General features: G+C 47.9%; 1 protein-coding gene and 1 pseudogene across 1 annotated transcript in view; both read right to left on the bottom strand.

Annotated features, from left to right (window-relative positions):
- The window catches only part of SPOCK1 (SPARC (osteonectin), cwcv and kazal like domains proteoglycan 1), a 520792-nt gene that overhangs the window by 93655 nt on the left and 402656 nt on the right, over nucleotides 1–24481 (bottom strand). The gene's annotated exons all lie outside the window — the stretch shown is intronic.
- LOC147584445 (transcription factor BTF3-like) lies at nucleotides 19655–20835 on the bottom strand (annotated as a pseudogene).

Below are 24481 nucleotides of genomic sequence, written 5' to 3'. Positions count from 1 at the left end.
CTACTAGAAGCTAAGGAATGGCAGGAGATGGACTGCGGCACACAGCCTCAGAAGGAAACTTGCCCACACTTTGGCTTCCAATTCCTACCTGCAGGGCTGTGAGATAGTAAATTTCTATTGTTTGAGACACCCAGTTTGGGATACTCCTAGAGCAGCCCTAGCAATGTTTAAAAAGGGATAGCCTCTAAGGAATGGGAATGCTTTTGTGCCAAGATGACTCAGTTCTCCTGAAAAGAAAGAAAAGAAAAGGGAAAAGAAAAGAAAAGAAAAGAAAAGGGAAAAGAAAAGAAAAGGGAAAAGAAAAGAAAAGAAAAGAAAAGAAAAGAAAAGAAAAGGGAAAAGAAAAGAAAAGGGAAAAGAAAAGAAAAGAAAAGAAAAGAAAAGAAAAGAAAAGAAAAGAAAAGAAAAGAAAAAACACAGAACAGCAGCCTCAGGATGTTAGGCAAGTGGACGTACAGAATTTGGCCAAATTATATCACCTGTGACTCATGCGCAAAAAAGAGCAAGTATGAAAAATTCAAGACTTTATATTGATTTTATGATAATGTGGTTAAATAAATAATTAGCTGTAACTCTTTAAAAGGAGGAGGAGCCTAGAAAATGGGAAATTAACAACTTTTAAACATTGTACGGGAACCCACATTCATAGAAACACAAATATAATTATAACTTCCGGAAGCTTCTATACCCCTTGACCTGCTGGGAGAAAAATGCCTTCCCCAGTCATCACAGAAACAGAGAAGATGGAGGGAGCCCAAGACTTCACAAACGGGCAAAAATATTCAAAATGTTGACCTACTTAAAAATAAACGTGCTAGCAGATTTCCCAGCCAATCTTTCCTTCCGTTTTGCATAACACACCAACACGTCGGAATGAGTGAACGTTACTGCAAACGGCCAGTAAATCTTTCTCTGCTAGGATTTGTAAAGCAAAACTAATAACCTCTCTCTGGTTCACTGCTCGCACAAGTCTCCACTGGGTACATTTCTCCACCACACCACACTCTTTGCTTTGCCTTGCATGTTTTGGGTATTATTTTTAACATTTTATTTAAATTGCTTTCTCCAGTCTATTTCATCAACCAATCATCTATTTTTAAACCAGACTGTTGACAGTTCACAGTTGACAATTTTGTTCACAGTTGATGAATTCTGATTTGTTTTTATTCCCCAAAAATCATGTCAAAGGAGGAGGAGGGAGATAATCTTATGGCTCTGTTGGCTTTGATAACTGGGCAGGAATTGAGTGGCTGCTGACTACACATTGTCCCTTGGCAGACGGAAGAACAGCTGTCCGTCTCTGCCCAGGGCTTCCAGATGTCCCTGTGGTCATCTGGAAGGAGTGGTGACGAGAAACAAAAGAAGGGTCTTTGGTCTCATTCAGAGATTTGCCAAACATACATTCATGTACGTGTTTCTTCTTGCATCCAACAAATATTTATCGAGCGCCTACTATGGCCCAGGCCCTGTACTGACAAGACAAAAAAGCTGTTCCCATCAGCATGGCAGGTGCTGATAAGGATGGCAAAGAAACAAAGGGGAGTAAGAGACAGTGAATAATGGGGAGGGAATGGTACATTATATGGGGTGATGAGGAAACTGGCAAGATGATACCCGGGCAGAGCAAAGAATAAAGTGACCCATGCAGCCCTCCAGGGGAAGGGAGGGGGACTCCAGGCAAAGGCCCTGAAGTGGAAGATGCTGAGCGCGCATGAGAGTCATCAGGGAAGCCAGTGTGGCTGAAGAGGAACACGCAGGGAGGAAGAAGATAGATGGAGGGATGGATGGATGGATGGATGGATGGATGGATGGATGGAGACCTGTGTGTGACTCAGGGCTCAGTCTTGGGCTCTCTCCCTCCCCAGCCCACCCCCAAAGACACACACATTTCTCTGAGGTAAGAGTTCCAAAGAAGGCAGAACCCTACACCTCAAAATGAAGTTGCTAAAAATGTGAAAAAGGAAAAGCTCATCTTTACGGAGGAATGCCAGCTAAATAAATTGAGAAGGAATGCTAGAATTAGAAAATCATTTGGCAACTCCCTGTGTAATAACTGAGTCAGGAAAGGATCATTTGATGTTTATTACAAATGGTGGGTAAAAGTAACTAGGGAACAGGACAGTCACACAGTCTCAAAGTGCCCGCCACAGAACAAACACCTCGTTATTAACCAAGGAAAATGTACATTTTCGATAAAAGGACATGGCAGGCACCCCTTAATGCAGGGACCGAGGGGACAATTCAGCAGCAGAAAGACTGGCTGGCATCAGCTACTTATGCACTTTCTGCGAAAGGAACGACTACACAATTGTGCCTATGAGGGATTGGTGCCAAACACGTTTAATCTCAATCTATTCGTTAGAAAACAAGTCCAAAATTGAAGATGCTTTAGGGGCAGGTGGGTGGCTCAGTTGGTTAACCGTGTGACTTTGGCTCAGGTCATGATCTCGCGGTCCGTGAGTTCGAGCCCCACGTCAGGCTCTGTGCTGACAGCTCAGAGCCTGGAGCCTGCTTTGGATTCTGGGTCTCCCTCTCTCTCTGCCCCTCTCCCGCTCATGCACTGCCTCATTCTGCCTCTCAAAAATAAATAAACGTTAAAAAATTTTTTAAAAAGCCATAAACAACAACAAAAAACCCTGAGGGAAGTGGGTCACTCTTCCAGATTAGAGGAAATTAAATGGATGGAACAAACGCAATGCGTGAGGCTTGAATGGATCTTGAAAAAATCACAATTATGCAAAGCTATAAAAGACATTCTGTGGGTGGGCAGGGGGGCACTTGGGTAGCACAGTCAGTTAAGCACCCAACTTCAGCTCAGGTCATGATCTCACGGTTTGAGTTCGAGCCCTGCACCGGGCTCTGTGCTGACAGCTCAGATCCTGGAACCTGCTTCGGATGTGTGTGTGTCTCTCTCTCTCTGCCCCTCCCACACTCATGTTCTGTCTCTCTTTCTCAAAAATAAACATTTAAAAAATTTTTTAAAAAAGACATTCTGGGGAAAACTTCTGTGGTTTTAACGAGGATTGCATATTACGTGACATTACTGGATTATTGTTCTCGTAGGTGTAGTAATACCTACTAAAGTGGTCATATAGGAGATTGCCTGTCTCCTTAGAGGTGAGGTTTCTTAGCATCTGTAATTTGTTTTTAAATGGTTCGGGGGAAACGCGTGTATGTTACAGAGAGAGCACAAATTTTGTAAAGTATTAGCAACTGCCCAATCTCGGTGATAGGTATACAGGTGTTCATTGCATTGTTTGTTTGTTTGTTTGTTTAATTCTTCCATACATTTAATAATCACTAAACCAGTATCTGCACATCCTCACCAACACTTGTTATTTCTTGTCTTGTTGACTCTAGCCATTCTGACCAGTGTGAGGTGACAGCTCGTTATGGTTTTGATTTGTATTTCCTTGATTATGAGTGACGTTGAGCACCTTTTCGTGCGTCTGTTGGCCATATGGACATCTTCTTTGAACAAACGTCTATTCAGGTCCTCTGCCCATTTTGTAATTGGATTGTTTTCTGGTGTTGATTTGTACAAGTTCTTTATATATTTTGGATACTCACCCCTAATTGGATATATCATTTGCAAATATCTTCTCCCAACAGCGGATTGCCATGTTGTTTCCCTAATGGTTTCCCTTGCTGTGCAAAAGCTTTGTATTTTAGTGTAGTCCAAATAGTTTCATTTTTCTTTCATTTTCCTTGCCTAAGGAGACATATCTAGATGTTGGTGGGGATGCAAAATTCGTACAGCCACTGCGGAAAACAGTGTGGAGTTTCCTTAAAAAATTATAGAGTTACCATGGGATGCAGTAAATCCACCTCTGGGTATTTACCCAAGAGAAAACACTAATTTGAAAAGATACATGCATTCCTATGTTTATGTATAATAGCCAGGATATGGAAGCAATCCAAGTGTCCATCAACAGATGGATAAAGAAGATATTATATACGTATAAATATATGAATACTTACACACACATGCACACAAACACAATGGAATAGTACTCAGCCATAAAAAGAATGCGATCTCGCCATTTGCAGCCACGTAGATGGACCTAGAGGGTCTAATACTAAATGAAATAAGTCAGGCAGAGAAAGACAAATACCATGTAATTTCACTCAAATGTGGAATTTAAGAAACAAAATGAACAACAATAAAAAAAAAAAGAGGAGAAAAAGATATTCTTAAATACAGAGAACAAACTGGTGGTTACCAGGGGAAAGTCGTGGGGGGATGGGTAAGGTAGGTGAAGGGGATTAAGAGTACACGTGTTGTGGGGCGCCTGGGCGGCTCGGTCTGTTAAGCCTCGGACTCTTGATTTCGGCTCAGATCATGATCTCACCATTCACGAGATCGAGCCCTGTGTCAGGCTCTGTGCTGACAGAGCAGAGCCTGCTTGGGATTCTCTCTCCCTCTCTCTGCCCCTCCCCTGGTCGTGCTCTCTTTCTCTTAAAATAAATAAATACATGAAAAAAGAAGAGTACACTTGTCATGATGAGCACTGAGTAATACATAGAGTTACTGAACCATATTGTGCACCTGAAACTAATATAACACTGTATGCTAATTCTACTTCAATTAAAAAAAAAACAAACAAGAAAAAAATATTAAACCAACAGCAGGAGAAAAGTAAATAAAAATAAATTAAAAAAAAAAAAAAGCAACTTGCTTTGCCCGGTGGTGCTAGGAAAATTCTTGCGGAAACCAGTCCTATTTGCTGCCCTGAATTGTTGCCCATACGGCTGGCAGGCAGTGTCTATTGCAACGACTTGTCCTCCTGCGCTTCCCCACCAGGGGGCAAGCTCTTTGAGGGCCGTGAGGATCCTGTCTACTACCACTGTCTGTAGGACCTGGCCTGCATTGGAAAGAGCAGGCCTTCACCAATGATGAAGGTATCTCTGGAGCACCAATTCTCTTCAGCGACGCAAGCCAGCAACACTGGAACATGAAGGCTACACACAGGTGCACCGGAAGGCAGCATTTCAGATCCGGCAAAGACCCTCTTTCATGCGCACAGGGGAGGCGGAGGCTGGGGGAAGACGCATCTTGTCTTGTGGCCATTCTCTTGAGCAACCTCCTTACTTGCTCTGGCTCTTCTTTGTCTTGTCACCAATTTAGCAAACCCTTTTTCAGCAGAGGAGGAGGCAGATTTCAGTCTAGTTTGAGTACAAACTGTCCCAGGTTTGTGTTAAGAGGCAGAGCTGAGTACACTTCCTCTCATTTGTGTAACGAGACCAGCGGAATGTCCTGCACATGTGAAATGCCAGAGGAAAGGGCAAGGCTCCACATGAGGGAGCCCAAGGAAAAGATGCCAGGCCCCTGGGGCAGGGGTGCAAGGGAGGAGAGCCACCCCACAGGCTACCTATCCTGCCCTACACATTCACCAGGCTCATCGCTGGGGCCGGCTGCTGTCCCGGGTCCATGCTTTATGCATCCCAACATCACACACACCGGGGGCTTCCCTGCCTCACCTCTGCTGCTTCTCACTTCTGGGACTCTGCACTGCTGTCCGCTTGGCCTGAAATCCTGTGAGCGCCAGCTAATGTTGGCAAACTTCACATTTGTGTGGGATTTCCCCCACTATCTAGGATCTGGGGGAGACAGCCCAGATGTGGAGGGACTTGAAGTTCCCAGGCCCTGCTTCCTATCAGCCTTCTGGGGAGACCACTGACCCCACGGAGAAACCACATGCCCCAGGAGAGGGGGGTCCTGGTGCAGCCTGGCCAAGCATGGCCTGGAAGCAGCGGAGAGCCTCACATCCAAAGAAGCCCTGGACACAGGGGCAGTTAAGGGTCCCTCCTGGTGTCCCCTCATCTTCAGGCCTTTGCTTAGGTGTACCTTCTCATGGAAGGCTTCCTTCTTTTAGCACTCTTGCACAATCATACCCAGCATGCCTGACCTTCTCACGCTGTTTTCTTTTTCCATATCATTATATATATATTATATAATATTATATATATAATATAACATATAACATATAATATATATAACACATATATACATATATATAACACATATATAACACATAACATATAATATGTTATATTATATATGTTATATATGTTATATGTTATATAATATATATTATACATTTCCATTTTATATATATATATATATATATATATATATATATATATATATATATATATATAAAAACATGTCATTTTCTAACACACTGTATGGATTTCTTGCTTGTTCTATTTGCTGCTTTGTCTATCTCTTCCTTGCTAGAATTTAAGTTCCATGAGGACAGGGGTCTGTGTTCTGTTCACTGCTATATTGGAAGTGCCAAGCACAGTACCTGGCATGTGCTGGGCGGTAGGTACTCAATGAAACTGCATGGGGTGAAGGAATGACTGAGTGAAAACAATAGTCTGTGTGACTGGCAGACAGTGCCTCCAACCCACCCCCAGTGTCTGAGTATGAATAAGAGTTGAAATGAGGGACAGGGCCCCAGGAAGGAGGCAAAACTCACAAAGTGATGGAGGGCAAGCTTCCTTCCAGCCCTATGGGAAAGGGGCTCCAAGTAGAAACGAAACTGATTTCCTAAACACTCAAGAGGCACACAGACACCTGAGTGTGAGAGTGGAGATTCAGACCTTCTCCTCTTCCCTTCCTGGCTCCTGTTTCCCCTCCAGACAGGCCTCAAGGGGCGCCTCTGTGACCCGGGGCCATTCTCCCTCACCGCGCTCACCACACTGCACGTATTTCTCTGTCTACGAAACTGCCTTGGGAGAAGATATGCATCTCTGTCTAGATGCTAGCATAAGGCAAAAACTTCCTATGTATTTGCTTATTCATGGGATACAGTTTATTTGTTAATGTTTTATTTATTTTTGAGAGAGAGAGAGTGAGAGAGAGAGAGAGAGAGAGACACGGAAAAAACACAAGTGGGGGAGGGGCAGAGAGAGACGGGGGAGGAGGGTACAGAGGATCCCAAGCTGGCTCTGTGCCTAGAGCAGACAACCGATGCGGGGCTTGAACTCACAAACCATGAGATCATGACCTGAGCCAAAGCCGGACGCTGAACTGACTGAGCCATCCAGGTGCCCTCATGGGATATACTTTATATAACACGATATGCGAGAGCAGATGTTGGTGGGTTCATTCTGCAGATGAACAAAGTGAACCCTTGAGAAAACAAACAGCTGCCTCAAAGTCACAAGGCCAGTAAATGGCAGACTTCGTTTTTAATCTAGACCCTTCAAGTTCTCCCTAGTCCACTGATGTGATGGGAGTGACTCACACACTTCTCAATACTGAGGGGACTGGCAAAGCCTTTCCGGGCATCCCAGGATGGCTGAATGAAGAGGCAGAAGACACTGCGGGGACGGAATGACCCTAGGGCTGGGGAAGCAGAGAAAGGAAAGGAAGCGGTCCCCTGCCAGAAGCTGCCTTGACGCTGAGCTATAGTAACGAAACGAAGGCAGCCGGCCGCTCCCCCTAACGTACGCCAAGTGAAGCCCTTGCTCGGCAACTGCAGGGGTTTTAGTGATGTTATTCGAAGTCACTGTCACATTAGCTAAGGTAACTTACAGAACTCATGCAGATAAGCCAACAGAATGAAACAAGATGATGTGGGCACCTTCCCTTTGTGTCTGGGAAGCTCACCTGTCCTGGAGGCAGAAGGGCCTGAGGCTCTTCAGGCTAACCCAGTAACTGTCGAATATCATACCGGAGCTCTCCTGGGCAATGTGTATATTCAGGAGCTGGCAGTCCAGGGTGGCCCGGCCAGGGAGGCCTCCAAGATCAGACCTCTGAACCTGACGCCCACCAAGGGGTAAGCTGCTTGAGGGCATTCTCAAGGGCAAGAACTGGACAACTGGATGCTGTTCACGTTCACACGCCCTAGGGCCAGACCTGAGCCCCACACCTCAAAGTGGATGGAGCAGACTTGCTGAAATTAATCAGTCACCTTGCCAGCAAGGGGAGGGAGTTAGGGAGCATCACCCCGTTTTACAGATGAGGAGAGAAAAGGTAAGGAAGGAAGGAACACAAAGAATGAAAGTAGGAGAGAGGAAGAGAGGAAGGCAGTGGAGGAAGCACGGCAGAAGGAGACAAGGGAGGGGACCCTGCAAGCGTAGGAAAAAGCAGCAAGCCTCCAGGAGAGACTCCAGGCGGTGCGAGAGGCGGGGTGGAGGCAGGGGCTCGTTCACAGTCTCTCGCCCAGCCTGGCTGTGTGGGCTCAGGCAGCTCTAGGAGAAAGGAAGAGAATGTTCCTGGCTGGCTCCTGCCTAAAATAAAAACGTCTCTGCTGCTATAAATGCCCTTGGGATGCCTGTCTCTCCGGCTGTCCCGGCTTCCTCGGTGGTCCCCTGCCCACGCTAAGCCACCTCTCTGGGCCACGTGTCCCCCCACCACACACCACCGAGGCAGACTGCCTCGCAGACAGGATTCACAGGAGGTGACATGCAAGTGAAGGCAGCACCTAATTTCCATCAGGACTCTCACCTCTCCAGCTGTACTGATGGAAGGGGAGAGGCCTTTTGCCCAGGTTCTGCCTGTCTCTGTCAGCCTGAATGGGAATCTGACACGGGACTCCCTCCACTGCCTTCTAGAGGAGAGAGTCTAAGTGATTTGCATCACCTACCCAGGCCTCCTTTTCCTTGTCACTAGATAAAGCCTCCTGCAGCTGTATGGGAAGGAATGGATAAGTGGGGGGTCCCTAGGGCCTGGCAGCAAGCCCTGCCCTGGCACACAGCGGACAACAGATCTGAGTCTGTGCCTCCACTCCTGCCAACCCTGCCCTCATCCCTCCCTTCCCCTAAAAGTTGTCCCACACCTGAAGGATCTCTGCAAAATGCAAATTTGTGTGATTCTCTGTCCCATTTGCGCCCGTTCCTTGTCCCCTGGCGTCCTCAGGGAAACGTGAAGACGTGACCCCGGAAGAGGGCCCTCGTGATCTACAGCCCACAAACCCCTCTAGCTTGGTCCCTTTGCTTCTCTTCCCAACCCATGCCTGCTCTGTTCTGGCACACGGCCCCCGAAGTGGACCCTTCACACTCTCCAGTGACACGCTCCACCTCCACGCCTTGCTTTGTCTGCAGCCCCCAGGGATCCCGAGGCAGGTTTCCACGAGGGCACCGACCAGCTGTGCCCACCTCCACTGCACGCTGCCCTGCACCGTGATGACTGCTTTCTTGCCTGTCTCCCTTATGACTTCCACAAACATGATGTCGTAATTCACTTGTGTGGCCCAAGTGCCCAGAAAAAGACCTGCGAAAGAACAGGTAGCAAATAAACGCTGACGGACCAAGAGATACTCGGGCAGATGAAAGGACCTCCTGCTGCCTGCCAAGCAATCCCACAGGGCGCGGGGTCCAGGAGCTGCCGTCAAGTTGGCCAAAGGAAGGCAGTCATCTGTCACCGAGATCTCAAGGCTTTGACGTTTCTCGGCCCTGTGGATGGCACCCAGGTTCTCCCAGTCCATCGGACGCAACACCTGCACGGTGCCTCCTACCCAGTCCGATTCTCCCTGCTTACCGGGAATCAGGCCAAAGATGGCCCAGGGCTGACGTTTTCCTCACATGCCCAGACTGAGTTCAAGTCCTTGTTTCTGAGGCCCATCCCCTCTGGTCCTGATCTTACTTCTCCATCAACACTGCTCCAGTCCCTCCACGGCTGGTCCCAGCTCCCCTGCCCAGGCCTTGCTCCACTCTGGTGGCCCCCTCACACGGCAAGCTCTCTCTCCCCCTACCCTAAGCCTCTCCACTTGGGCAATGTTCCCCCAGGACACCCCTGGCCCAGGCACATTTCCAACCCATGCCACTGCCCTTCCACAGGCCCACGCCTGCTCCTCTTGACCTCTAGTATTTCCTTCACAGTTACGACTGAACCGCTAGACTTCAGAGCCTCTGTGTAATATACCTGCGCACCATTCAGAGACGAGCTACGAACACGAAGTATATCCATATCCCCCACGGTGCTGGTAGAAATGACTTCAAAGTCTTCATGACACACATCATATCCACAATCAGTCATGGAACCAGGGGCTGTGCTACAAGCTTTTCCTACGCTCTCCCCGTTAAATTTCACCCTCAGTTTCACCACAAGAACTCTGCTGACAGCCGACTTACACATGAAGAAACTCCGGCTCAGAAATGTTGTTTGCCCAGGGAAACCCAACTCTGAGCTACAGAGTCTGGATTCAAACCCAGGCCATCTGACACTAAGGCTTGCGTTCTTAAGGGTTTATATGGTCCCATGTCATGTGTTTAGCAAGCTCACGGGACAGTGGTCCTCTTGGTCAGCCCAGGGCGCTTGCAGCAATGACTCTCTTACAAAGAGAGCCAAGCTGTAGGGAATTCTCTGCAGACCGTGCTGAGAAGGCGCGCACGTAGTTACATCATTCTGCACGTAGAAAGGCACACGGGTGGTGTCTTTCCCAAGTGTCCCGACAGGGCTCTTGTTGTGGTCCCACTGGTATGTGGGCTCAACGAGAGCAGGGATCTTGGTGTTTTACTGCGGCATCTCAGGTACCTAAAGGAGGGCCCAGAACAGAGGAGATGCTCCTATTTATTCAGTGAAAGAAAAACATGAATGAGGTAGGCAATAAGCCCCCAAAGCCCTACCAGGCCAAAAACGTCACTAATGAAAAGGAAGCTCAGAGGGAACAGAACTCTATATCAGAGTCATAGCCTCCCCAAAGCAGCCAACCAAGGCCTCTTCTGTGGATTCACACTAATTTTCTCCTGGTTCCAAACTCCTAAGAACGCAGGCTCATAAGTACTTAATCTTCGGAGTTTCGACAACGCCGAAGCATCTCTCTACTCTGATTCTCCTTTGGAAACCATCCCAAAGCACCCCTGTGGATCCGTCTTCTGAGGGGCAGTTCTGGGCCACCTTCCTCACGCTGTCTGCTGTCTCTGTCATCCTTACCACAGAGGAGAGGCAGGGACTCGGGATTCTTGGATTCTCAAGTGATGACCTCTCTGCATAAAAACCCTCTCTCCTCACCCGTAAGGGAGAAGAAATGCAGATAGCGAAAGGGCAGCAGATTTCTAGGGTGATAAGGAGTCCATCGCACACCCCCAGTAGCCCCTGACATTCTGCAGAATGAGGAAACAGATACTAGCTAAGCTATCCACCAATTCTTTCCAAAGCTACCACTCCCCAAGGTCAAAATAAAGCCATTAACATCTCACCTTGGCCCAACATGAGATAAACATCACCAGCCAGGCAGCCGCACTTTCTGTCTGCTCTAGACAATTCCTTCCTCTCTCCGCCTTTACTCACTCTAGAAAAATAAACCCCAAATGCCTTCATGAATAAAGGCTGCATACGCTCAAAAGAGGCAACGAAAATGAAGCTGTGGGTAAAGGTGACCAAAAATGCCAAATCAGACTTTTGACCAAATGCAACAAGATGAAGGTGGTATTTTTTTTCAATAAAACAGTAACTTAAACTTTGAATTACTGCCTGATTTTACTGCTTAGAGATGAGAGAGCCTACAGTGCTGAACGAAAAAGTCATATCACTCAAACAGGATTTTCTTTGCTTGGCATCACCTATGTGAAAAATACATTTAAGTAATAAAATGCCCTTGGCAAGAGTTCATTGTCTGATGATGGAGCTGAGTTGTGGACATGGTGCGGACTGCACAGTCTTTTTTCCTCTTTTGATGATAGAGTTTCCACCCCCACACAGATCTCATCTCATTTCTCCTGGAAACTGATGAACTGTCCCATGAGGTTGACTCTTGTGGCCACTCTGCCCCTTGAGCGAAGTGCGAGCTGATGGTTCCTAGTGCTTATTCCATGTCCAGAAATGTCTAGGTCCTGTCATTCATGGGGAACCCCTCTCCTTTCGTACTTTCTACTGAAGCCCAAACTACAGATCCGGTGACTCTGAGATTGCCAACGGCTTGATACTGAGATCACAAGACTGGGTGACATACAGGCATCTGAGGCGGGAATGCAGGTACCTGACTAACTTCTGGGGATGTACAAAAAGATCCAGCTCTCAATCCAGGAGGCCAGCCCTGAGGACAAAGGGGGCATGAGACATGCCCAACACTTGCAAAAAGCTGAGACTTGTGATGAGGTGCCAGGACTCCAACCAGGGGAGTGGGGATAGTTATATAAATGAATTGTCCGGAATCCAAAAAGGAGGGGCAGGAATAGAGACCCGGCTATGAAGAGGTAGGCATTGGGGACAAGACACCACTGGAAGTCCCTGTGGGGATTGTAAGCGTGAGTGTATTATTTTTTAATCTTTTTAATATTTTGTTTTTTTTGAGAGAGAGAGAGACAGAGAGAGAGAGAGAGAGAGAGAGAGAGAGAGAAAACGAACAAACAAGAAGGGGAGGGGCAGAGATAGAGAAAGAGAGAAAGAATCCCAAGCAGGCTATGCACTGACAGCACAGAGCCTGATGCAGGACTTGAACCCACGAACAGGAAGATCACGACCTGAGCCAAAACGAGGAGTCGGATACTCACTGACTGAGCTGCCCAGGCGACCCCCCAAGGGTGAGTTTAAATGAAGATGCAAGACAGTCATCCAGGTACCAAGGAAACAAGACACAGGAGAAGGTGGTGCAGCTTCTGAGGGTCAATCAGCCTTAGATGTGCACCCCAGCCTCGTGTCCTTGGGCATGGAATGGGACCAGGAAGGCGGTAGAGTCTGGACAGTGCCTCAGTCTACAGAAGTCTGAGCAAGGCAACACCACTTCAAAGATCCAGGAGCTCGTTACATATCTTGTCCTTGGCTCCAAGCTTCACACAAGCCTTTGTTTTCTGTGATTTCAAAGTTAGAAAGTTCAAACTAGTCTCCTCCCACTCCTACCAAGTTTCTCCTTGTGTATTTTGATATCAATCCAGAACCTGTGTTAATCAGGCCAAAATTCATTAAGGAAGGCCAACTGTGATCTCCAGGAAGCTAGCGGCTCCGCATGTAACATAATTTTTGTTTCATACAGCTGAGTGATTTTTCAAACAGTCTAACACCAAGCTCTGGATGAGGGTGGGAGGGAACCCCCATAAAAGAAATGGAACAGATACTGTCTCACAGAGCCTGTTGCAACGTGCGTGCTCCATCCCGTTTGGGGGAATCCTGCACAACAAAGTAATAACGAGCACTCACACTGTGGCACCTTCATCGTGTCCCTGCCACAGATAATTAAGCTCATCAATTAACGCCTTCCCTTTGCTGCCTTGGGAGGAAGCCACGTGTGAAGTTCAGAGGGAAGGCAGTGTATCAGCCACCCAAACCCTCGGCAGCTACACTGCTGACCTCCCAGGATCAGAGAGGGGTTAGAGCAGAGGCATGAGAACGAGCCAGGGTGAGTTCAAATCCTTCCTGGCTCCAGACTTCCTAGCTATGGGAAAGTGAGTTAAGCCTCCTGTTCCCGACTTTCCTAATTTATAAAATGGAGGATATAATAATACCTGACTCAATGGGATGATATAATCCATTTATGCAACTAGCATTTTTGTGGAGCACCTACTATGTGCCAGGCAATATTCTAGTTGATAGTGATATAGCAGGGAACAAAAGAGGAAACTGTGTTATCCTCTAGGGGCTTACATTCTAGAAAAGGAAGCCAGATGCTAGGAAAAAATCAACAAAGAATGAAATGATGTGTATGTATCAAGTGCTTAGCACAAGGCCAGACACAGAGCATGCGCTTGGGGAGAGATGAAAGGCACACGATACGTTCAGGATACCTGTCGGCCCTACCACGCCTGTCCATGGAAAGAATGGACGATTTTTCAGCCTTCTTCCTGGGGAGCCTGGCCAAGCTTCTGTCCCTCCAGTGTGACAGAAGTAAACAAGGATCTAATAAGAATCCTACAGAAGTCAGGAATTTGGAGACAGACAAACCCAGACTCAACTATCAACTCTCGCTTGCTCACTCATTGTCCTAGAGCAAGTCACTTAACTTTCTTTTTATTTAATTTGTTTTAAGTTTGTTTGTTCGTTTGTTTACTTTGAGAGAGAGCATGCATAATCGAGTGGAGGAGAGGCAGAGAGAGACAGAGAGAAAATTCCAAGCAGGCTCCGCACCATCCGTGCAGTGCCTGATGCGGGTCTCGAACCCATGAACCATGAGATGGTGACCTGAGACGAAATCAAGAGTCAGATGCTTAACCGACTGAGCCACCCAGGTGCCCCAAGTCACTTCAGGTGGTGATGCCCAGTTTCCGCATACATAAAATGGGGATGCTAGTGGAACCTGCCTCCCTGAGCTGTGAGGATTAATTAGGATTATGGTTAGGACTCAGCTGGGTGCCTGGCACAGTACCAGTGCTCATTCCCCCCTGCCAGACCCACCCTCATCCCCACGCAGACTCAGGCAGCCGCAGCTGCTTCGGGGACCGTGCCCAGGGTGCCTGAGTCACTTCACTTGTCACCCATAAAGATGCCATAAATGCCAGCCCCACAAGGTGGGTTTGCCCCTTCTGCTTGATAACGGCATCGCTGTGCAGCAGCAGGACGTGCCCCAGAAGCTGGAGCCACGGTGGGGTGATTGACGACCCTCTTCTTCCTTGCAGACCGTACAGTCCTGGTGGGCAAAGGCTCACCTTCCTGAGCATTCCTCTCGGGGCCTGGGCTGTCACTGGGACCCAGAAAACACTTGAGGGATGAAAATGAGCTGAAGCAGAATCAGTCCAGGGGGCCACCGAGAAGCCACTATTCGAGAGGAACTCGTCACTTTGATCCCCCCGCCCCCTCAAAAAGCTCCCTGTGAGACGTATTAGTAAAAAATAAATGTCCTGCTAAAGACATTACAGGACCACAGAGGCAGTTATATCAGAAAGAAAATGTCAGTTAGTTTTCTCAATCTCCAGAATCTCTCTTCAGCTGTCTAGTGACCCATTCCCTCCTTCAGGAACAGCCACCATTTCACTGGTTCCGGGTGTTTCCCCGGCTATCCACAAGCTCAGCCTTCCAGGGAAATAATGGGCCCTTGTAGGGATCCACCGTGTTTCGAAGGCAGGGGATTTATACAGTGCACATAATTTGCCACAGACAAATATACTGTATTTATTGGAGTTATAATCAGAACAAAATTATAAAGTTTCCGTGGTTCCAGAACACAACCAAATAAGCAATTCTAACAGAAGGGACTCTCAGCAGCCGGAGAAACAAACCACAAAAGGAAGTCACAAGTCTGAGGGTTCCCTAAGTAGCCCCACTGAGATCATCCAGAACTGCTCCCACCTGATGCCAGGACACACAGGCGCACACATGCACAGGGCAGGTGACCAAGGATAGCAACGTGTGACACGGACCTAACGGGAGCTGTCAGAAAGGATCCGTAAGTTACTAGAAAGGAAAAACCAAGATTTAAATTTAGGGCCATGACAAACCATAGCTCTGAGGCATTTGAGAGGCAAGAGCAGGAAAGTGACATTTCCCCAAACAGAAGCTCAGCTCCAGTGCAATGATCCCACTCACCATCTGTACCGGGTGTAAAGCTGCTGGCCGGCCTCCCCACCGGCTTTGTGACACCAGAAGGAGGGAGCAGGCAGGCTACTGACAGGGAGGGCTGGAAGGAGATGCTTCAGGGAAAGAGACTTGTGTCCTAGCCACCACTAAGAACACATCCACTCTATGCACTGGGGAAGAAGAACCTTACCCTTCCTAGGGGAATGATGACCAGGAAAGTCAGGTACACGCCCTTGTGAAAGAAAATGGCCAAGTCCATTCCTGTTCTACCAGTACTCAAGTGGATGACAAGGACAGAAATGATGAGGCCTATAGCTACTTAAGTTTTGCACTCATTAGTTTTGATCCTTACTTGGAAAGCCTACGAGGTTCTTCAGGTATTTGCTAATCAGATGGGTGGGAAATGGCATCAGACTATAGTTTCACCTGCACAAAACCCCTCCCCGCTTCCTGCTCCCACAAGGCAGCGCCATTCAGGGCCGGGGCCATGGGCTTTGCGGTCTGAAGGACTTCCGCTTGATCCCAGGGTTGCCACATGCTAATTGAGTCTGGTTTGCCCATCTGTAGACTGAAAATAACAACAACACTTACTTCAAGCGCTGTTTTATTTAAGGCAAATGAAACGAAAAATGCTCTGGGAGTGTTTAGCACCGGGACTCCCCATCTGGTCCTCCTTCCTTTTCCTAAGAAGGGCCCTGAATCTTCCCATCCCATTCCCTAGGTTAACCTGGTGCCTCCCAGCTGAGGACACCTGAGCTCCTCAAAATATGCAAAGAACTGTTACCAGAACTCTGGCTCCTTCCCTCTGCTCCTCTCCTGTCATCTCTCCCCATGACACACTCTGCCCAACCACGTGCTTTCTTGGTCAGGGACAACATAAGCCACCCCAAAGGTTACGATACGTCAAGGGCTCATCGTCCCCCAACCAGCTGCCACCTTGGTGCAGGAACTGGGCAAGGACAGCCATGCTGCCTCTGTCATCATTGGCTTCGTCTGATGGATGAAGAAGTGGAGTCGCTGAGAAATCACACGATTTGTCCAAGGTTACCGGGATAACACACAGGAAAGCTGAAAGGTGACTAATGTCTTCTGAGTCCTGATCAAATGCTCTTGTTATGTAACAAGCCGTCATTTCCCCAGCGGCTGGAGAAGTCCTTGTAGGTATTTGTGGAAATGAATGAAATCAATAAATAAGAATACACGAGGCCGAGCCTCCTGAACAGACAGATGATGGGGATAGTGCACAACCTGGTTTTCTTTTCCTCCCACCTGAGTAAGCGCAGCAGGGCCAGAGGATGAAAGAGTCACTGAGTGACCTCCCTTCTTCCCTAGAGGCAATGGCCACACTCGTCGGCTGCAGGTGAATGAGCTGCTGGCTGGAGGTCTCCACCCCTCCGACCTCTGCTCTTCCCAAGCGGCCCCGATTCGGTCTGGGTCCTGAGAGGGGTGAACGGAGACAAGCCACCTCACCTCTCCGAACTTCCGTGTCTTCCTCTGGAAGACAGGGAGAGCACCACTGGCATTTTGGGGCTAGGTACTAAGTGAGAGAAGAGAGGTAAATAAAGCTTTTGGCATGGTGCAGCGTCAGTAAACAATAGCTATTTTATCTTTATTGTTATGTGACTATTATCATGATCAACACTGTTGTTCATGTCATCAAGTTCATCTAAAAGAGCTATCTCCTCAAGATCTCCCACCCTCAAAACTCCCACAGCCTTTGGTGTCTGCTCAGCCGGGAGGGCTTGAGATTTTGCTTCACTGGGAAGCAACAGCCGGCAGCACCTCCCCCAGTGAATGGCACGGCATGGCTGCCAGGGCTGGGGACCCAGGGAGCACTGTGACATGGCACGCAGGCAAGGTTAGAGCCAGAAGCACAGCACCAGCTGATGTTTCAGGGGCCGAGAGATGGCTTCCTAAGTCTTATGGGAGGGAGGGCAATGGGGACGCAGAAAGGAAGTCAGGAAGCAGGCAGAAAAAAAAAAGAGGGGGGGCGCCTGGGTGGCGCAGTCGGTTAAGCGTCCGACTTCAGCCAGGTCACGATCTCGCAGTCCGGGAGTTCGAGCCCCGCGTCGGGCTCTGGGCTGATGGCTCAGAGCCTGGAGCCTGTTTCCGATTCTGTGTCTCCCTCTCTCTCTCTGCCCCTCCCCCGTTCATGCTCTGTCTCTCTCTGTCCCAAAAATAAGTAAATGTTGAAAAAAAAATTAAAAAAAAAAAAAAGAAAAAAAAAGAGGGAAAGAAGAACCAAAATAAGCATGTGAACCAGGGAAAAGACAGGGGTAGCTCTATTTAACCGGAACCATCCACCCAGGATTTCTACACATGGGACTGCTGACACTATGTTTTCTCTCAGCTTCCTGGTGCCTATAAGCATCTGTTACCCTCCCGTGAAAAGCTCTTGAGTGGAAGTCAGGAAACTCAGGGTCTAGTCTCTGCTGAGACAATAACCTGACTCCTCCGGTCTCAGTCTTCATGTCTGTGAACACTGCTGGGGGGTCAAGGAGTGGGGACCAGGAGAGGCTGGACTAGTTAGGTTCTAGGCCTCCCCCCCAACTCAAATACACTGTGCCTGCATTAGCCAAAAGAATATGCTACCTCAAAATGGATGTGGTCTCCTCCCCAGGGAAGGGCCTACATCCCACAAAGCTGCCCACAGATGTGACTGTAGTCTCGGAGCAACATCATGGAAGTGAAGTCACATGCTCACCTCCTACAAACTCATGAGGCAAATTTAACTTCCTACCACCACTGGTTTTAATCCATGTGAGATGGCTGTCCGTTTCTCGTGGGCTCAGCAATCCCTCACAGATTTGAAAGGTGAGCAGTCTCTGTCTCCCAAATGGGCGTGTTTCTACTTGGGGATACAAATCACCTGGCTGGCTTGCTCCAAGGCATTTATAAAGAAAGGTAAAAAGAGTGATGATATCAGGATGTCAAATCTATCAACCTGGTAGAGCAAGTCTGCTAATCCTGCTGCCACTCATCTTACCTACCATCTCCCCCGCCCCTCCGATGTCCTTAGCTTTTCATGCCAATCACCTTTGTTCTGGCAGAAACTGTATGTTGAGAGATTCACAAAGTAGTAGCAAAGTCATGGTTCTCGATTTCAAAGAGTTTTCAAGTAGATTAACAAATGGATCAGCTAGCATATTCTACCAGATTGGCCACAGTGACATGGTGGACCAGGGCAAGTGACCCTCAGTGCTGTGGGAACTGAAAGACAGCAAACCCAAGGGGGGAGAAGTCTTCTCGGTGGCCTTACAACTTGGTGCAAGGTTCTGAAGCCAAGGAAAGAACAAGGCATGGGGGAGACCAGGAGCAAGGGCAGAGATTAGGAAAGAGGCTTCAGATTCTAACTAGAGCCTATTTTTGTCGTGAGGAGCAAGAAGAAGCTACTGCATTTACTCAAGCAGAGGAGAAGCACAGTCTGAGTGCCCGGAGAGGAGGCCAGGAAGAACAACGCGACCCTAGCCAGTAGGAGGCACTGGAGAGCCACGTGAGACCTAGATGAGGAGCTACAGAAACGCAGGAACAGAGAGAGGATGAGAGGGTCTGCTCCTGACAGAGCCTGCATATCGCCACCCTTGTAGGCTTCCCATCTCCCTCCTGGTCCCTGCTCGTGAGCATCCAAGTCTTTGACACCTCCTCTGAACCAAAATGGAAGAACACAAAACCAAAAATCTTTACAGCCACTCTCTCTTAATAGCTTCTAATTTTCCATTAGCCCTGCTGGGGAAGGCAAGCAGAAATGCCTTCAGGCTCCCAAAGTCAAAACTGTAGCAACAGCCCATATCTCATATTGAACGCAACAACCCTAGTGGCCAACATGCTAATTCCCAGGATGTGGCCACCCTCCTCCTTCTCCCACACCTTCTACAATGTGAGGGCCTTGGTGCCAGTGACCTGAGGGCGGTGGGATACTATCAAGGTCTCCTTCATACCCAGGACCTGGAGAGCTCTGCTACTGTCTCTCAGTGTCTCCTGAGTGACCTCACCAGTACACCTGCTTACGATCTCATTCAATAGGAAGCCGAGGGAATGACTTCTGGAAGCCATGCAAAGCAGATGAGGCTTTCATAAAGAGATATTCTCCACTGAACCTGGATGCCCACTCAACTCCAAAGTCCCCTCAGATGCATCATCTCATACTGAGACAGAAATATCCAAATCTACACTATTTTTTAGGGAAAAAAGAAGTATAAATACTGAGAGTAAGCTTTTTTTTTTTTTTTTTAACTAGGCAAAGAACTTTACTAATCTTGTTTCAAACTTTATTCCCAGGCTTCTTCAGCTTAATTAGCTGCAAAGAATGAATTGTGTGTAAGCAAACACTGAAAAGAGCTGCAGTGTCCAAGGGGCTTGGGCTTAAAAATATTAGAGATCTAGATTTTATCAGATCCATGAACAAAATTTTTAGAAAGCAGTCATAATATAAAGTAGCAGCTCCCAGTCACTTCTTCAAGCTTTATCGTCTTCACAAGTTGACTCAATTCAGTTGGCTTCATTCTTGGAAGCTTCATCAAAATCCTCCACAAGATCTGGAACTTTATCATCATCATCCTCTCCGGGAGCAAGTGGTGCCTTTCCGTCTACAGATTGTTTGGGCAGAGCTTCAGCCAGCCTTCTTAACCTAGTCAGCACCAAGTTGGTTTAAGATACCGGGGGGGGGGGGGGGGGGGGGCGCCTGGGTGGCTCAGTCGGTTGAGCATCTGACTTCGGCTCAGGTCACGATCTCGCGGTCCGTGGGTTCGAGCCCCGCGTCGGGCTCTGGGCTGATGGCTCAGAGCCTGGAGCCTGCTTCCGATTCTGTGTCTCCCTCTCTCTCTGCCCCTCCCCCGTTCATGCTCTGTCTCTCTCTGTCTCAAAAATAAATAAATGTTAAAAAAAATTTTTTAAAAACAAAACAAAACAAAACAAAAAGATACCGGGGAGCATTTCTGTCAGCTGCTCTGTCTCAGCATGGCCTGGAATGGTGAAGGGGTTCGCTGCCAGGGATGCCTGAACTTTAGGGTTGTTAAAGTGGATCACTGTTCCTTGGTTTGTGAACATATTCACTTCTTCAATACCAGAGATACTGTTTACCCCTAGCTTCTTTAAGGACAACTGAAGTTTTTTATCATCTGCCGTAGCTGTTCTATGAACCACCTTCTTCTTTCGGCGAGCAGTTCCTTTCCCACCGACGTGTACTTTGCTTGCAGCTTTGGCGAGTTTCTCCCGGTTCATGATAGTTTCCTTCATCTTGTTGGAGCGGAAATGGGACCACGCGGGGGGCTAGGGTTGGCGCTCAGGGGGTCTCGGGTGGACCAGCGGAGATTAGGCGCATACACGTGGGGACGCAAGATGGCAGCGAGGGAGTAAGCTTTTAAAAACTCATTTGTGAAGATACTTTGGAAGTCCTCACTAGAGAGCTTGTAACCATAAAAGATAGCTCTATGGTTTGACCTTTAACAAGGAAGAGAAGGGCATCTTCTGAAGTACCTAGCAATGTGACCGAGGCCACCAGCAGGCTGGACATTCTACTCCCCAAATAATTGGCTGGAATATAAACACTGGATCTAACACTTGGTGCTAGGTATTTTTTGCTCATTTACTTGGTTGGGAGTCCATGGAGAAATGGAACCAACTTGGAAACGGTCCATCATTTAGAACAACAGAAATGGAAGCAATATTTTCTCTAACAAAATGTGCAAATCCCACGTGAGACAAGATGCTAGTTTTAAGATTCTATTTCAATGAACAAGGGTTGAGCTTGCCTCAAGAACAAAACGATTTTTTGCGAAACAGCAATTTGAAGTTCATCCTTTTGTCAACAAAATTGCTGTGTAATTTCCAAACTTCTCACAGAGAAGCAATTAGCCAACAAACACATCCGTGAATCATAACACCCTGGGAGAAGGAGAAGAATCCCAGCTCTGTTCTCCACCATGGAGCGCCTCTGTTGTCCTGGTCTGCAGGAGGGAACCTGAACCCCTAGTCTCTGTCTCTGGTCGTATCCAGGCCTTCCTCCCTGTGTGCATGGTAGGCATCTGGCAGGCAGATACAGACTGCTGGGGGACATGTGAACTTCCACTGCAGTGGCAGCTAAAAGTGCCGACTCCTAGAGGGCAGGCACCATGCCCAATCCTGCCTCCACACTCCCCAAGGCACAGCCAAGTATGGGGACCACAACACAGCAAGCATTTTTGCTGCCTAAAGTCAATGAAAGAGCAGACTCAGTCAAGTTCAGACGCTATGCAGAGTTTCATCTTGAAAGCATCAAACACCTCTCAAAAGCTCCAGAGTCCCCAAGTTGGAAGAGAAAAAGGGTCATGGCACAAATAGAATAGGCAGATTTTGTAAAAGGAAAATCCCTTTGTTCCCCTGGGCTTTCAAGCAAGGGGCTTTGACAAGAAGCAACTTGATTCTCCTGAGACTCTCAGGCACCTGTCATCATGAAGCACTTTCTCTTTCTCACAGTACTCTCTGGCTCAGTTTCAGATTCCAGGCTACCTCCTCCCTCATCTCCTTACATGCTTATACAGCCATGGAACTGAGCCAAGCCACACAGAAAAAGCAACACAAGAATAAGGAAACTTGGGCCACAGTTTTCCTTCCCACCTCTCTGTGTTCAATGGGCAAGAGGCGAAGACTAGCAGAGACACAAAGACAGGCATGGTGAAGTGGGCCAGATGGGTGCAAAGGTGTATCTAATGAACCTGACAGTTTATGGGTTTGAGGGCTCTGCCTTCAAACGTGGCAGCCTGAAAGTCACTTCCTTTATCTTTCCAGGGACCGTCTCTTCTCTACTCTAACCCTTCCTTTCACCAACATTTACTGAGTGTCTACAAGCTGCAGGCACTGTAGCCAGGGATAGAAAGTAACGGGGACTAGCAGAACAGCACAAAACCAGCACAAGACGATACTCCCAAGGGTTATGCTAAACTGAAATAATAAAACCCTCACTGTAGATGAAGGTGAGACACAATTCCGTCTTAAAAAGCATGAATACAAGGCAGCTAAATGCCCTGGGCCGTACTTGGAAAGAGCCTGGGCACACCTTTCAGTGGAGATGTGCCCACTGGCAGCCTCTACATTTAAATCTTGGTTTACAATCAAGGGCAAATAAAAATAACAGTTTCTTGGACAGCCACATTTACATGAATTTCTGGGTCCCTCTGGCTCCCAGGCTCTCTAAGCCTTCCTCCTTATCAGCGGTCCAAGTGTGCTCACTGTTGGAGGATCACAGATCAGCCCCCGCCTCCAAACGCAGAGTACCCCGAGGCAAGGGCTTTGAATGGTTCATCTCTGTCATTCCCGGGGCTGGACACAAAGCTGGTGTGAAGGTACACATACAGTAAATGGTGAATTGAGGTCTTTTGTCCAGGACTGAGAGTTCCAGAAATGGGAGTTCATTTGTCTGTAGAGATTTTTACATTAGATTACATTTGCTCACCAAGCTATTCCTTCCAGTAAGACAAAAAAGGGTTCCCCAAACTACTCCATCATGTCAGTCCTTAAGGACACAACAAACTCTCATTTCCTTTATTTTCCTGTCAAGTCCATCAGGAGGCCACATAGAGACCTCCATGGTGCACCCCTGCTCACCCTTTGGCCTCATCTCTCTCCCTTCCCCATCCACCGATGTTCGATACGGGAGTGTCTACTGACTGAGTCACTTCTCTGTGCTAGGCATTGGGTAAGCTGCTGGGGATGAAGCAGTGAGCCAGAGATAAATGTGGTTCCTATTCTAAGTTACTCATAGTTTACTGGAGGAAAGAGATACTAATTTAGTAACCCTACAAATAGAAAATTAGACTTTAACTTTGGTGAATGCCAAGAATAAAAGGTATGCAGCACGGGTGAGATATGCGACAAGGGGCACGACCAGCCCGAGGGCATGAGGGAAGGTGCTTATGATCTGGAGGATAAGCAGGAGTTCCTAGGCTTGTGTGAAGGGAGGGGGAGCATCAGGGCTCACTCCCACCTCTGTCAGCATCCTTCACACTTCTCGTATACAGCTCAGCCATCACCTCCTCAGGAGGCTCTCTGTAACTTGCCAGGAGAGGTAGGAGGCCCTCCTGCGTGCCCATGTGGTGCTCTGCACATGCCCACCTTTATTAGGAAGCCACTTACCAACACAAGACTTTCCATTTCCCCTTCTGAAATGGAAAATCTAGGAGGCCAGGAACTTCACCTAATACATTTTTACATCTGCAATGCCCAGAGAGGAACAAGCACCCAGTTCATCCCTGGTGAATGGAAGGAGAGACAGATGAACATACAGACAGATGGACACACTGTTTGTCACTTTCACCCAGCTTTCCTGTTTCTTTCAGACCTGCGTATCGGCACACATCAGTGTCTGGGCAGTCAGTGGCATCTTTGTATTTAGCATCAAGATCCTGTACTTCCCTATCTCCCCGGGGTTCCCAGAAGGCAATCTGAACAAACTGTCATCCTCATCAGTGGGCAGAAGGGCAGAATCATCCCCCAGCCCCAAGAGATTCTGGACTGGAAGAAGCCCAGGGCTACACTCCAAAGCTACTCTGGCACATTTTGAGAACTCTATACATCATTCAATCATCAAATCTTTCGTTCACAAATATTGAGTGAGCACTTCCTTTGTGTAGACACTACTCTAGAAACTGAGCAGTCTGCTATACAGTCTGGAGGAACAAGTGAAATGAGATCATTGCAGACACAGGTAATCAGTATGAAGAAAGCAGAGAAACAGATTAGAAAGTAACTGAGGGGAAAGCTGGCTCTGTTGTGTGGTGGGTGGTCAAGGAGGGGTTCTCAGAGGAGGGGACCTTTCAGCTAAGACCTGAATGATGAGAAGGAGGAAGTCATGTGAAGTTTTGGTGGAAAGACATTCAGGCAGAGGGAATGGCATGCACAAAATCCCTGATGCAGGACCAGTTCGGCACGCTACAGGGAGAAATGCACACCAAGGTGATCAGACAGAGCAACGGACAGAGAGGCACAGTAAAATACGGTTAGAATGAGGCCAGGTCATGGCGGGCCTAGGGAGCACAATAAGGATTTGTGACGTCGTTGTACAGGTGACGGGAAGCGCACAGGTGTTTGGATCGCTTGCTCAGCTGC

This window comes from Puma concolor, chromosome A1 (genome assembly GCF_028749965.1).
Source record: "Puma concolor isolate L17-30 chromosome A1, mPumCon1.1.hap2, whole genome shotgun sequence".
In the NCBI taxonomy this organism is placed as follows: domain Eukaryota; kingdom Metazoa; phylum Chordata; class Mammalia; order Carnivora; family Felidae; genus Puma; species Puma concolor.
This window is presented reverse-complemented; position numbering and strand designations above follow the sequence as displayed.